Here is a 13,792-nt window from a genome sequence, read left to right as displayed (position 1 = left end):
TCAAGCATAAGACAGTGGCTTTAAAAATGAGCCTTACAACCGAGGCCTTTTCCTCCAGGCTGAGATTTCTAAGGGTTGACACTCAGAAACTCACCGTATGAGTGAACAAACCCATCTGATAAAACAGCAGCTCTGTTAACAGCTGTTGCCTTTTTTATTTAGGTACAGGCAGCACAAGGTTAACCGTTCTTAAATTTCTCAAGCAAAATTAGCTGTTTAAGATGCTCTTTGTATCTGTGTCAACTTCCTGTTGACAATAAACTCCTTGTGTTTAGCAACTACAAAGTAGGTCTGCTTGTCAAGCTCAGTATAACTCCAACAACTGTTAATAAGCTTCAGGAACTAGTTCATAAGCCTTTACAGTGGCGACTTTAACCATATCATTATCTGAACTTCGGTCGATGTGTAAAGCAGGGTACACCTTCCTTGCTTTTCCTACAAAAAAACATCAGTAATGTCCATATGCACCTAAGCCACTTAGAGGCAGTTCCCACACTGAATAATTATCAACATCCTTCCATAAATGGAGACGCTAGTCTAATGACGGTGACCCTGGTGGAAATCAGTGTGAGCAGAACTGTGATGGATGTCTGTTTCAACTCCATCTCGAAATGCATTTGCTTTTCCCTTAACTGCTGTTCCGTTATTCTACCTCCTAATTCCAGTGTTCCTGTATTGATATCTCTATCATCTACATCTCTATGACAGCTTCTGACATTTAGGAAATCGATAGGAACTCGGCTTGGTTTTAAGGACACAACCTCTTCTACACTCCCCTGTAACAGCTTCTCAGGGCTAATAATCCTTATTTCAGAGCGAGAAGAAAGTTACAATAGTTGATCTTTAGTAAAAACGTTCAAGCATCTCCTCAGAAGGTCCCTTAAAGAAATCCTCAACAGTCGTCATGGATACTAACCAATAAACCACACAAAATTTTATTACTTTAAATTGTATTATTATATTATTATTTAATATGTACAAAAGATAGCTATAGCCCATAGTGGCCTCCAAATAACTCTAAACTAACCATGTCTAAAAATGATTAAGAATTCTACACACAAATAAATCCCCACCAACATAACAAAAATGTCCATCAATCTCTCGAGCAAACAGCAATAAAACATTAATCACAAAAGCAGACACCACACTCATCGAGCTGCCAGTACAGCACACAGTGGACTACTTTCCCAAGAAACATGCCAATCACTAAAAGGAACTTTCCAGTAATCACAAAACAACAAAACACCAAGTCTACAAACTCAGTTGGGCTCGGAACCCAACAATTATACAAAGACCCAGATCATGGACCCAATACAGTAAGTAGCACGCTCACCTAACTTGACTCAAACCAGTGACCCCCCGTCCCCCGTCCCCCGCTGCCTGACATGAGCAGAGTACCTTCTGAGGCATACCAGCCAAACAGCAACCTTAAACGCAAACCTCTGCAACCATAAAAGTACCACTCAAAGACTAAACCCCAAATAGAGAACAACCAGCACTCAACCAACAGTACTCACTAGTATAAGGGAAACCCACAGAGCGAGCACAAACCAATCAAAGCACAAGGCAATCTGGGACAAGCCCCCATTATGGCACAACCCTGGCTCAAGAGAAGCCACAGAAAAGCCTTAAAAAAAAAAAACCCTAAACTTACAAACCCAAAGGAAAAAAATGTATTAGGATTAGTACAAGGGGAAACGTGGTGGCTGGAGTCTCTGATGTGGCAGGAGATGGAAGAGACAGAGCCCTTGAGTGAGGTATGCCCAGGCTTTTCAACTGCCCCAACAGGTAACCAGTAAGGGCAAGTATGAATGGAGCCGAAAGGACAAATGCATAAGGCAAGAACCCGAAACACACCCACCAGATGTGACATGCCTATAAAGAGATGTTGCACATTCTGTTTCTTCTCCTAGTGCAGGTCACACTCAGCTCATCATTCAGCTCCACCCGATTCACAACACTTGATATGGCAATTTGACATCAAAATTTGAATGATTTAAAATGAGGACTGAAGAATATTTCTGAGGCACGAACAGTGCAAAAATGTGTACTTACCTTGTTATTTTGTGTATAAACATAATAAATCATTAATGAAACACAGCTGGTGTCAGTCACAACAAACACTCTGACAAATTTATGCATCATGAAGTATAAGGGCCATGATGTCCACACATGCTTTTGGAGGATTGGCTATTGTACATGACGATAAAAACGCTAGCTGTGATGAACCTGCAGTGATTTATAAACTACGTCTTTCAACTTTGATGGTTTCAAGATAAATCAACAGTTGAAAACTCCTTAGCGACCATTATTGTGAATTTTTGGACTAAAATCTCAGTTACAAAGCTCACAGAAATGCGTCACACTGCACAAGGTTCATTCATTTGGGATTCTACGTTCATATCGTTTGTTGTGCTGTGACATTTTTGTAAGTTAAAGTGATTGTGATTTGAAATTGACCTGAAAATGCTAAATGAGTTTATAGTATGTATTTAGAGTTTTACTATAAGCAACAATATTTCCCTGCATGTGTCTGGTGGCTGGTAAAGTCTATCTGAAATTCCGAAGTATCCCGGATTGATACGTTGAATATCCAGTCCACCTCAGCATTCTGGATAGCTTAATTCACCTCAACTCTAATATACTCTCTCTCTCTCTCTCTCTCTCTCTCTCTCTCTCATTCCATTCCTCTATCAGACCTTTATCTTTTTCTGTTATCCAGAAGGGGAGATATCTAGCCCTTCTCAGGTTTCCCGTCTCGACCACGCTGGTACTGCATAAAATCAATTCAATGTGACATGCTGCTTCTTTTCCTCCTCTGAGACCTGTTAAGCTTGAATTCTCTGACAAAGTCACAGGGCGTGTGCCCAGTCGTACAGCGTGCCGACAGCTCTGGGCATGATCGTGGACCACGGTGCCACAGCAGCACGGAGGGTCTGCATCAGTGGCTGATAGATGATCTGCCCTGTGTCCAGGGTCTACCGGTCTGCACTGGGGGAGAACATAATTACGTCCTGGGTCAGGGTCTCTCAGCCATCCGTCTGACCCCCTTCCATCTGGATGAGAAGCTTGAAAACCTGGATTTAATGAGAGTTCCTCTCTTCCAGAAGCTGCGGGTGTTTTGATTTTTTTTTTTTTCTCACCGATTGCTCCCTGAACAAAGAATGAACTGTTGGTAAACTCACAGAGGGCTGCAGATAAGCGCACCAAGGTCATAGTGGAGTTTGTGCTGTAGAAATGACTATTCAGTAACTTAAATAACATTTATTTATTATAAATAGCATTTATTAAGCTCCCTTACATAATATTAAATGTCGAAAGGAAAGGCTAGCTAAGTAGGAAACACAACTATGCTTTTGTTTGTGTGTGTGTGTGTGTGTGTGTGTGTGTGTGTGTGTGTGTGTGTGAGAGAGAGAGAGAGAGAGAGAGAGAGAGAGAGAACAGAAAGAATTAAAAAAGATCTATGTTTATCAAAATATATGTCCTTATGCTTGTATAACGCCCAGTAGAGTAAAATGTGGTGTAGTGTAACCTTTCTAATGCCAGCCCAAATTCCACATTCCAACACAAATTGTGAAATATTGCATAAGTACCCTAAACTTCATTACTGCAATTACCATCTAAACAAATTCATTATTCTACGCAGTTATCTGCCTCTCCAAAGCTCAAACTAATCTGCTGAAAGAATGTATTCTATTATCTTTTTGTCACACCTTTACTAACTAAGCACTTGCAATCACAAAGTCTTTTGGTACACGACCTTCTAAAAACTGCAATCTTCTGAGAAAAACAACCATTTCCATATGTTGGAGGATGGAACAATGCAACTTATGTGCTCACTTGCAGACGGTGCCTAAGAATGACACAAAGCATCCACCCTGAGACGGTCAAAGGGAGTCAGGGCCATTTAGGACATAGGTCATTTCTATACCTATGAGTATAAAGGAGAGATATCCGTCAGAACTTCTTCTTTGACTTCCCCACCTTCTCAAAAAAAAAACAAAAAAAAACAAACGCTGTGGAGCACCAGAACATTGTAGAAAATTGCAGAGTGAAGGAGCAAAGATGTATAGCCCTGTGACGAGAACAAACTCTTCAATATACTATTTATTACAGAACACAGCCGCTAAGGCCAAGATAGAATCAATGGGCTATCCATAAGGCCTGCCAGGTGAACTGTTTCAGGTGTCACCTCTGGCAATAGATGCGAGGAACATGCACATGTGATTATCTTTACTGTTGAAATAGAACACAAAGTCCCTGAACCACTGGTGACTGTTATTTGTAACAGCCTCAGAAAGTCTCTGTTGACCACTGCTTTGCAGAAAAGCAGGCATGAATGTTTGTAAGTGACTGCGTTTGCTTTGAAACATTTCTAGTTGATTTAGTTAGAATTGTAGGTTGGATGTCTTTAGCTATTTTTAGGAAGCAAATGTCCACGATGACAATAAAACATGAAATGTAAACATTGTGGGGACATGGTGAGTGGTCCCCACATGGAAAAATGTTCACAAAAAATCGGCTATTGTTTTAATTTGAAAAAAACAACAACAACAATAGAGCTATAAGATTTAATTTTAGATTCTGGGATCAAGGTCATGGGTAGGTTTATGAGTAAACACTGAATGACCTACCTACAATAACAAGGGACAAGTGTAATACAACATACTGTGTATGTTTTGAGTGCATGCATTATCTAAGCAAGTATCAAAAAAGCTCCACATTTCCCACACACTACAATGCATGGTGAGGACCATGCCATGAAGGCGCCTTTCTCCTGACAACCAGAAGCCCACCATAGCAGGAGCTCGGAGGCGGCTGGAATATCTGTAGGTCTTCAGTTGAGCTTGTGATCATCCACACATCCCCTCTCACTGTGTTCATGTAGATCTTCAGTGTAAAATGGTGACAGTTAACACGAGTGCTCACCAACCAGGATGGCCAGTGTTCAGGGTTAAACGAGGTACGATAGAGATGCGTTGTGTGAGATTGATTTTAATACATGTTCTAATTAAATGAACGGGTCTCCTGGATCACTTTCAGGCAAAGCTAGTTTTCATCTGCCTTGAAAGAAAAAGGAGTTACATCTCCTGGAAACGGGACAACTGGTCCCAGGTCAGCCTTGCTTCAGCCATACAATTCTCACTAGGCCTCGCAGACCGTGGAGCTACGTGCCATGTGGCCTTGATTTGACACGTGTCACTACATTAGAATCAGCACTGCAGTTCAGGAGGGGATATCAGCAGTAGATGAAGGAGAGGAGACCAGCAGTAGCAGAACATGCACCAGGTAATTTCTCTGTTGCTCATCTTAAAGGAATTTAACTAGGAATTTAACTGCATTGCCAAGGCAAACACTTTCTCAGCCATCATCCTGAAAGAGTCGTGGTTATCAGTCAAGCGCTTATACACCACCTGTGTTGCACACCACCAAGAAGATACGCTCTACTCAAAACAAAACAGACCCTTTCGTGGACCTCACGCAGATGGTTTCCTGACAGACAAAGCTAGATTTTTATTCTTCCGACATCCGTTAGACTTTCGAAATGGAAGCGGTGAGAGTACAATTTGACACTCCTTTAAAATGGACAAGTGGCAGCTAATCTAGTGTCTGGGTGAGCGTAATTCCTGCAATCATGCTGCCAATCTATGAGTCAGACATCACTGCCTCTCAGAGTGAATTTCAGATTTGCCTTAAGGTTGAGCAGATAGAAGACACTGTTCGGAGGACGTCACACTTTAGACCAAAAAGAGCAGTCAATAAAGAACCCCCCACACACACACACACACACACACACACCAAATAACCCACTGCCAGCATAAATTAGTTCTATTCTGTCCTTAATCTTTGCCTGGAGAAATCAGACCAAAATTGTTCAAACCTTAACCCTCAGCAAGCTTGCAGGCTGCAGTTCCTGGTTGACACCTTTCTGAGCAGAGGAAAGAGCTCATGGGTTGTTTAAAAATCACTACATTAGATTATATACACAAATGAATAAAAGAAGCGATTCTAACATCTGAGAGCAGCTAACATGTCCACACCTGTTAATGTGTGATAACACAAGCCAGTTCAAACAGACCTTAAAAGGCACGTTAGTTATACCAAGCAGATACATAGAAAGTCTTTATTAAGAAGGTGTGATAAATAAATAATTCAAACAAAACATTAGTGCCACCTCTTAAATAAAATAAAGCTGACTTCCCTGGTGCAGTTTCTGGTAAAATGTGTTTCACATAATTTCTACTTCCTCAGAAGGCTGGACGATACTAACAGATGGTTAAGTGGTGAAGGATATGCAGATTCTTTTTTTTATTGGTTTAGCGTGTCATTGCATAAGAAGTGATCTGGTCTTGAATCCGTCTTCTCTTGGCTGTTGATAATGAGAGGAGATACTGTGTGAAGTAATGCTCCTGTCAAAAACTGTCTCTCTCACTTTCTCCAGCAGGACGTGTGAAGGCGCTGAATGTGAATCAAAGCCCCTGCTGCAATATTTCTGACGCTTCAAAGTTCTCATTCTCACTCTGATATCTCGCACCGTTAGAGATGTGCAGTGCAGAGCAAGAAAAATAGTCAGAGAGAAAAAACAAGTGCAGAAAACTGGCAGATATAATGAGCGTGGGAGCATGACTCTATATATAATATCACATGCAACATTTTCTGTTTCTGTGTATTTATATATATATATATATATATGATGTATAGCATATCATATATATATATATATATATATATATATATATATATATATATATATATATATATATATATATATATATATATATATCATATACAAAATATATATCATATATATTATCACATGCAATATTTTCTATGTTTTATATATATATATATATATATATATATATATATATATATATATATATATATATATATACACACACACACACTTATATATATACATATGACATTTTAAGTATTGGGTTAATGAGGATTTGCAATTTTCCACACGTATTTGCATATTATCAAAAGACATGAAATACAGCTGCAAAGTCATATTTGTGATTCAAATGTCCCGACTGTTTGTAATGACGTTTTTGTTAAATTCACAATCTTTCAGAAGACCTTAGAGGACCGTCAGCGCAAACTTGCTTTGTTATGTTATTGCTGTTTGGTTAACGGACTGAAAGCGGGACTGCAGCATTCGCGCGCAGAATTACATCTCCTAAAATGACACGTTTGCTCTTTTGTCAGATTTCGGCACGTGCTCAACAGATCATTAACCAGCCCACTCACTATTAAACCTGCGACCAGAATCGTATGACGAGAGACTGTCAAGACAACTACACATGGAAGACACCAAAGTATTTCCAAAAGACAACCTGTTCCACATTCTATACGCCAGTTATCGACATCTAACCAACATTCTGCACGTTCAAATCTTTTCCTGACAATAATGAGTGCCATTGCCAAGTACACGACATGCAAACTACTCAGCTACACACATATATTATTAGTCTTGATGTCTTACCATGCACTTCTTCAGTAACTATCCCTCTCGTCTGTCTGCGCTACCGCGCTCTGCAGGTCTCTTTATCAGCGCGGTCCTGCACGCAGGTAGGAGGTGGCTTACGGACCCCAGCACCTACCCGGAGCGGAGCGCACCCGGGGGCTGTCTGAACCCTTGTTCCCTCCAAACCCTGCTTCAAATCAGGGAGACTGTGCAGCTCCGGCCGCGGTAAATGAATTTCTGGAAACAAATAAGAGACGCCTCGTCTCTGCGCATGCCCAATTTCCACATAGTTTTCTCTCAGTTGTCCAAAAGCTTTTTGGAAGCGAGATGCGGTCGAGTCAATGGCTAGGCTAAGATACGTCTGATTACAGTAATGCGTCATTTCATGTGGAAATAAAGACGATAAAATACAATATAGCCCTGTAATCTCAGCACTACGTGGTACAAACATTTTTAAACTTTCCATAAGAAAAGTTTATAAGGCACCGCAGTTGCTCATAGATATAAAGCATTATCATTTCACAAAATCCACCATATAAACATAATATATGTCTTTATGTGTCAGTCGTGGGTAATTTCACTCTGAAGGAGAAATTCTCTGTGTTGTCTTTTCAAAGCAGTTTTAGTAAATTAATGGATTTTTTAATTCTTATGTTCAGTGTAATTCTTGTGTCATATTTAGCTTTCACCGAGCAATCTTTGCGGCACATTTATATGTTCTTTAGCTTCTGCCACATTTTGTTTACCTTGCTGCAGTGAAAAATCATTTTCAAGCAAAGGTGTGAATGAAGAGTAGAAATGAAATAATGCTGTTGTCAAAAAAGAGATATGACTCTTTGAGGTTTTGTATAACAACTTTCAAAGCCCCAAAACTTTTAAGTGGGTCTTATGGTATAGCAATGAAACACATGCCGGGTGTTTCCAGAACCATCTATCTTCATTAGTGGAGTTGTCCTATGTCGTCTAATGAACAGTCTGTTCTCCAAGCTTGGCTCCATTGATCAACCTGGCATGGTGGAATTGGCAACTGCTACTGCACTGTCCCTTTTCCCAATAGGGAGGGAAATATCTGTTTCCTTTCTCAATTCAACAGATGTGGAGGTCAGTAAGACCTGGTGTAACAGGGTTAACGACCTGCCCTGCGCACTGCTGGATCTGCCGGTTAGGAGCTCAGTGTCTGCTAGTTTAAGGCTGTGCTTTAGCCCTGTTAAACGTGGCCAAAGGCTTTTAAAATGCTGATAATCTATCCGAGCGAAAGGGAAATCATTTGAAGGAGAACAGAATGAGTAAGATCTTGTTTGAAGCTATTATATAATGCTCTTGCCCTTACATTCTGTGCAGTATGCTCAATGGTTAGCAGATGTTTTCTTACAGAACATCACTCCTCGATCTTACAGCAGAAACTGTCACAGCTGACCAGTACATGTGTTTGAACGGTACTTACTGGATACAATAGCAAGGATGGTAAAACATGTTTACCTGAGTTAGCTGGCTCGGGGCTATTACTCTGACATAGGCCCAGGTACTTTAAGAGTGTTGCCAATTATAGTGCAATGACTTGGTCCAAAAATAAACAGGAACAGGAACACAGTAACGTATACAACTTGAACGCAAAGGTTCAAAAGTCTTTCATAGGTCTACTGTAGGACTACCAAAGGTCTATCGCAGGTCTACTGTAGGTCTACCAAAGGTCTGTATAAGGTCTACTCTAGGTCTACAAAAGGTATATCGTAGGTCTACTGTAGGTCTACCCGAGGTCTATCATAGGTCTACAGTAGGTCTACTGTAGGTCTATATGGGGTCTGCTGTAGGGCTACAAAAGGTCTATTGTAGGTCTACCAAAGATCTACCAAAGATCTGTATACGGTCTACTTTAGGTCTACCAAAGGTCTGTCTAAGGTCTGCTGTTGCTTGTAACATGGGAGCACAAGCAACGTGTTCTGGAAGTTTGGGGTGTATGAGGTTATGGGGTCATTTTAGCATGAGTAACATCACTGTTAAATCATCAGTGAACTTCACTTGTTTTTAAAATAAGTAACTCAGTATAGTGTTGAAAAGAAGGATTAGCCAGGAACCAGATTAGAAAAGGACTTGACATGCACTCTCTATAAAGATTAATAGTAAATGATTGGTGAGGAATTAATTCATTATACTGCCTTCTTTTTATATGAACATTTTTGCTCCATTAAGCAAAAGACAAACGCAGAGAGAATGGACCTAAACGTGAGGGCGAATGAGATGCTTTGCTGTCAGTGGGAAACATCAATACCAACGTCAGAGCAGACAGCAGTACCTGGCGTTCTTCTGCCTAAATACGGCGGCAGGAATCCATTACCTGTTCCATCTAAAATAGTTTTCTGACAGTCCTCTAGCAAACCAAAAATGATGGCCAGGAAGACACAGTTCCCTGACCTACCTTTCATCTAGTCTAAATATATTCCAGCCAGAACCATTATAGGGTTTTTAAACATAACAATACAGTGCAGAAATGGTCGAAGTAAAACCTGACACGGGATTCAAAGTTTAGCCAAACTATTAAACCAATCAGTTTTATTTGTATAGTTCTTTAAATGACAGACAATAAGAGTTGCAAAGCATCGGAAATCCAGGTGTAGATCCCTAATGAGGAAGCCAAAAGTAACAGTGGCAACGTGTCTCCCTTAGTCTGGATTAGGACTGAACATTCAGGAGCAGTGCTGGAATAGTAAATTCATCATTCATTACAGCATAATTAGCATCAGTTAATTTAGGTGGAGATGAGCACTTAGGGATATCCAAGCATGCCAGAGTCCTCTGGAATCGCTGGTCACACGGCGTGCCCAAACCACATGACTGCTTCAAGATGTCACAACAACAACAACAACAAAAACACAGTTAAATTGAACGTTGCTGTCAGGTTGCGTCGAAAGTGCTGGCTGGAAAAGCCATTTTAGTTTTTGTTTGCTGTCAATAGACCAAGTAGAAACTATACACAATTTCAAAGTGAAAAAATAACCCATCTACAGATGATGTTCTGAAAATTAAGATGCCAAACACTGGCATTAGTAAACATTACTTAAAGTTGTATATAAACATTATTTAAGGTGGTACAAAAAGGTAAACTCTGATGTTTTTAATAAAGTCTTCACCTTTGAACTAAGTCCTGACCACATTTCACTGTTATCTCCCTCAGAGTATTCGCTGCATGCGTTCCTGAGTTGATCGGTCATGAAATATGTGTGTTTGGTTTGTGCAAGTCAAAGGACCACAGAAGTGCAGCGGGGAGCACAGACAGAGGAACACAGCCCAGGGAGATGAAGCATGGGTTTCCCTGAGTCACTGTTGTCCTCTGCGTTCCCAGTACGATCAGTCTAGCAGCAGCGAAAATGGCTAGCCACCTGGGGAATGAAAAGAATGTCACATGAGGCCAGACCCCTGGACTAGAGGAGGCCTGCTGGAGAGAACGATTGTGTGGCGAGGGGAGAGAGAGCTGTTCCAGAACCTTCACACGCTGCACTGACAGAAGCGAATGTAACCCTGACAAGAGCTCAAACTGCTGGATGCTACTGTGGCACCTTCCTCCTGCGCAGTACACACACACACACACACACACACACACACAAAGCCAGCCTTCCCTCACCATTCTATTTATAACTCATCAGTCAAAGGAAAGAAGCCAAGGACTTAAAGAGCACTACTTAATCAGATCAGAGAGGAAAAAAGCAGTATTTTTTTCAAACTGAAGGTCGTCTCCGTGCCCGGAGAGAGGGCATTGTTACAGTCTCGAAAGGGTCACCATGTCATTTGTGTCAGGAGCTTGACATAATAATGGGAACGCGAACACACGCAAGCATGGACACCCTGGTAATCTCAGCGCTCGGACAGGTCGTGACCCATACGCTGGTAATCTCAGCGCTCGGACAGGCCGTGACCCATACGCTGGTATAAATGAGTATTGACAGGAACAAGCAGGCTGGCTCCGAAGTCCTCCGGTTGCGATATCTGGAGACATTGCACGGGGTGTAACTCGAAGCCCCAGTGCCTCTCAGTGATTATTTACACTGCTCGAGTGGGACCGTGTCAAAGAATACAGACTGGGTCTAACAGTGGGCTGAAGTAGCCTTAAAACCCAGAGTTTATACACATTTGCAAAGGGTAGAACTGCCATAGTCATCAGTCACAGTAATGCCTCACTATCTCCATTTGCAAGACACACTGAGGGGTTTTCTATTTTCGCGTGCGCACTTGCAGTTTTGGCACAATAGTCCGTGCAGCGCCCACGCGTGTAAACGCACTGAGAGAGAGAAGATAAACTCTCTCATTTGGCTTCTTCATACTGGATACAGCCTAGAGGCAAAAGAAAGACTGTTGCAAGCAACATCAGTGAAAACAAGCAATGACCTTAGACACTGATGTTGCAAGTTGTCTGAACTGGGCTGGACACTAATATCCAAGTCCTTCTGAAATGCTCGAATGTTCCAAAAGCATATACCTCGTAAATTATTCTGAATATCTGCTGGAACTATCTTGCCCTTTCTAGGCTGTTTACGATGTTGATCTGGGATCGGGCTCACTGAGACGCTGTCATTAAGGAGGAAGCTCAGACTAGGGCGCCTCTGAAACCAGCACATCAGCTCCGGCTCTGACAGACCACAGCGTGCGTCTTCCTCTTACACGGAGCAGGATGGCGCGCTAAAGAGAGGTGGCCAGGGAAGCCGGGGTCGTGTCAGGAGTGCGATCACGCAGTGTCTTTGCCGCCCTCATTTCCTCTGACTGGACGGCAAATCACACGGCGGTTTGACTGAAGCCATATTAAGCTCATTCTAAACAGACCTCACAATCCCATGGGAACTCCTGGAGGGAATCGATATGGATTTCCGGTTGTTAAGCACATATTCAGTTGAATTCGGGTCATCCGTGTGAATACACTTATCCATTTAGAGCCAGATGAATCTGGCTTTTGCAGTCGTCCCTGCAGGCTATAGGTTAGGTTGCAGCTTTCACTGAAACTCACCCAGGAAATAAAGGACCCTTAACGCTAGCTCAGTATCGTCCAGACCACACCATACAGGTTAGATGATGCCTCACTTACAGCAACCCATCAGCTATTGTGTCATGCTGTCCAGTTGAATAATCGATTCAGAGTTATAATCATCAGTTTTGGTTTATATAGATTTTCTGCATTTATTTATTTATTTATTTTGGCGAACATTGAATTGAAAGCTGCAGTTCAGTTGCAGTCAAATTCATGTGTCTTGCATCTTTTTGCAGTACACTGGATACAGTGATGAGTGCATGAGTTCATACAGCATTTCCATGAGATTTTTGTCTCTTCATTTATATTTTTTCTATTCCTCACATAAGGGTAGACACACTATTTGTGGTAACTGCAATGAGGCCACATACTGTATATTTTTGATGATGATTGTAAAATATCCATGAAATGAATGAGCTTCTCTGCTTTCTGTCTGTGGTTCCACTTTGTTTTTTTATTCATTCCATCCATCCATCCATCCATCCATCCATCCATCCATCCATCCATCCATCCACCCACTTCCTGCCTGCACAAACACACTTGAGGAACTCTGTGTTCTTTTTCACAGTTTCATTCGCAGGTGCTGCCTGTAATCGCTCTTGGCCGAGTGGGTAGAGGCATGAAGGTGGAAGACCGAAGCAGGTGATGGAGGTGGAGGACTGATGCCGTCTGGTGATTGATGTTTCTGCCCGTGGGAGAATCTGCCATCCAGGTGGCCACTGGAGAACCCATTGCGCAGTAGCAGTGTGTGCACTGTGAAAGAGCCTTGTGTTTTTAACACTCACCAACTCAGAGCTGTGCTATGCTTGGCATTGCTGAAATTGTATAATTCTATTTTGATACATATTCCATTTTGTGATTCTATTCTATATTCTATTTTTCAAATTCGATATTTAATTTTACTTTTATTGCAACCTTAAATGAAAGAGAGACTCCATCTCATGAATGACAAAATGTTCCTACAAAACGTTTTCGTGTTGCCATTTATTTTGCGGTTTATCTTATTAATAAGGGGTCTGGTGCACTGGGGCCTCAAAGCCTCCACACAGAGATATATTTATTATGTAATTCAAAACAGGTGATCACTATTTGTTCATCACATTCTGTTCTTTGCTGAGGTTGATTCAGTCTGAATAAATGTAGGTTTTCAAGTACTACGAGCTATTTATCAGTGCAATGCATCCCAGTTTAATCAACTTACATTTGCAAAGGGCAGTATGTGTATTCAGATACCCAATCTCTTTCTGTCTTATAAACCAACCCAAGTCTCTCTCTCTCCCACACACACACACACACACACACACACA

General features: G+C 41.4%; 1 protein-coding gene across 1 annotated transcript in view; it reads right to left on the bottom strand.

Annotated features, from left to right (window-relative positions):
• Positions 1-7,655, bottom strand: part of npy8br (neuropeptide Y receptor Y8b) — a 14,807-nt gene extending 7,152 nt beyond the window's left edge. The window contains exon 1 of the mRNA XM_027027243.2: positions 7,490-7,655. The gene's annotated coding sequence lies outside the window, so the exon portion shown is untranslated. The remainder of the gene's footprint in view (positions 1-7,489) is intronic.
• Between the last annotated feature and the right edge of the window lie 6,137 nt (positions 7,656-13,792).

The sequence above is a fragment of the Electrophorus electricus genome, chromosome 18 (assembly GCF_013358815.1).
Source record: "Electrophorus electricus isolate fEleEle1 chromosome 18, fEleEle1.pri, whole genome shotgun sequence".
Classification (NCBI taxonomy): domain Eukaryota; kingdom Metazoa; phylum Chordata; class Actinopteri; order Gymnotiformes; family Gymnotidae; genus Electrophorus; species Electrophorus electricus.
The sequence above is the reverse complement of the archived record's forward strand: the minus strand, read 5'-3'. Positions and strand labels throughout refer to the sequence as shown.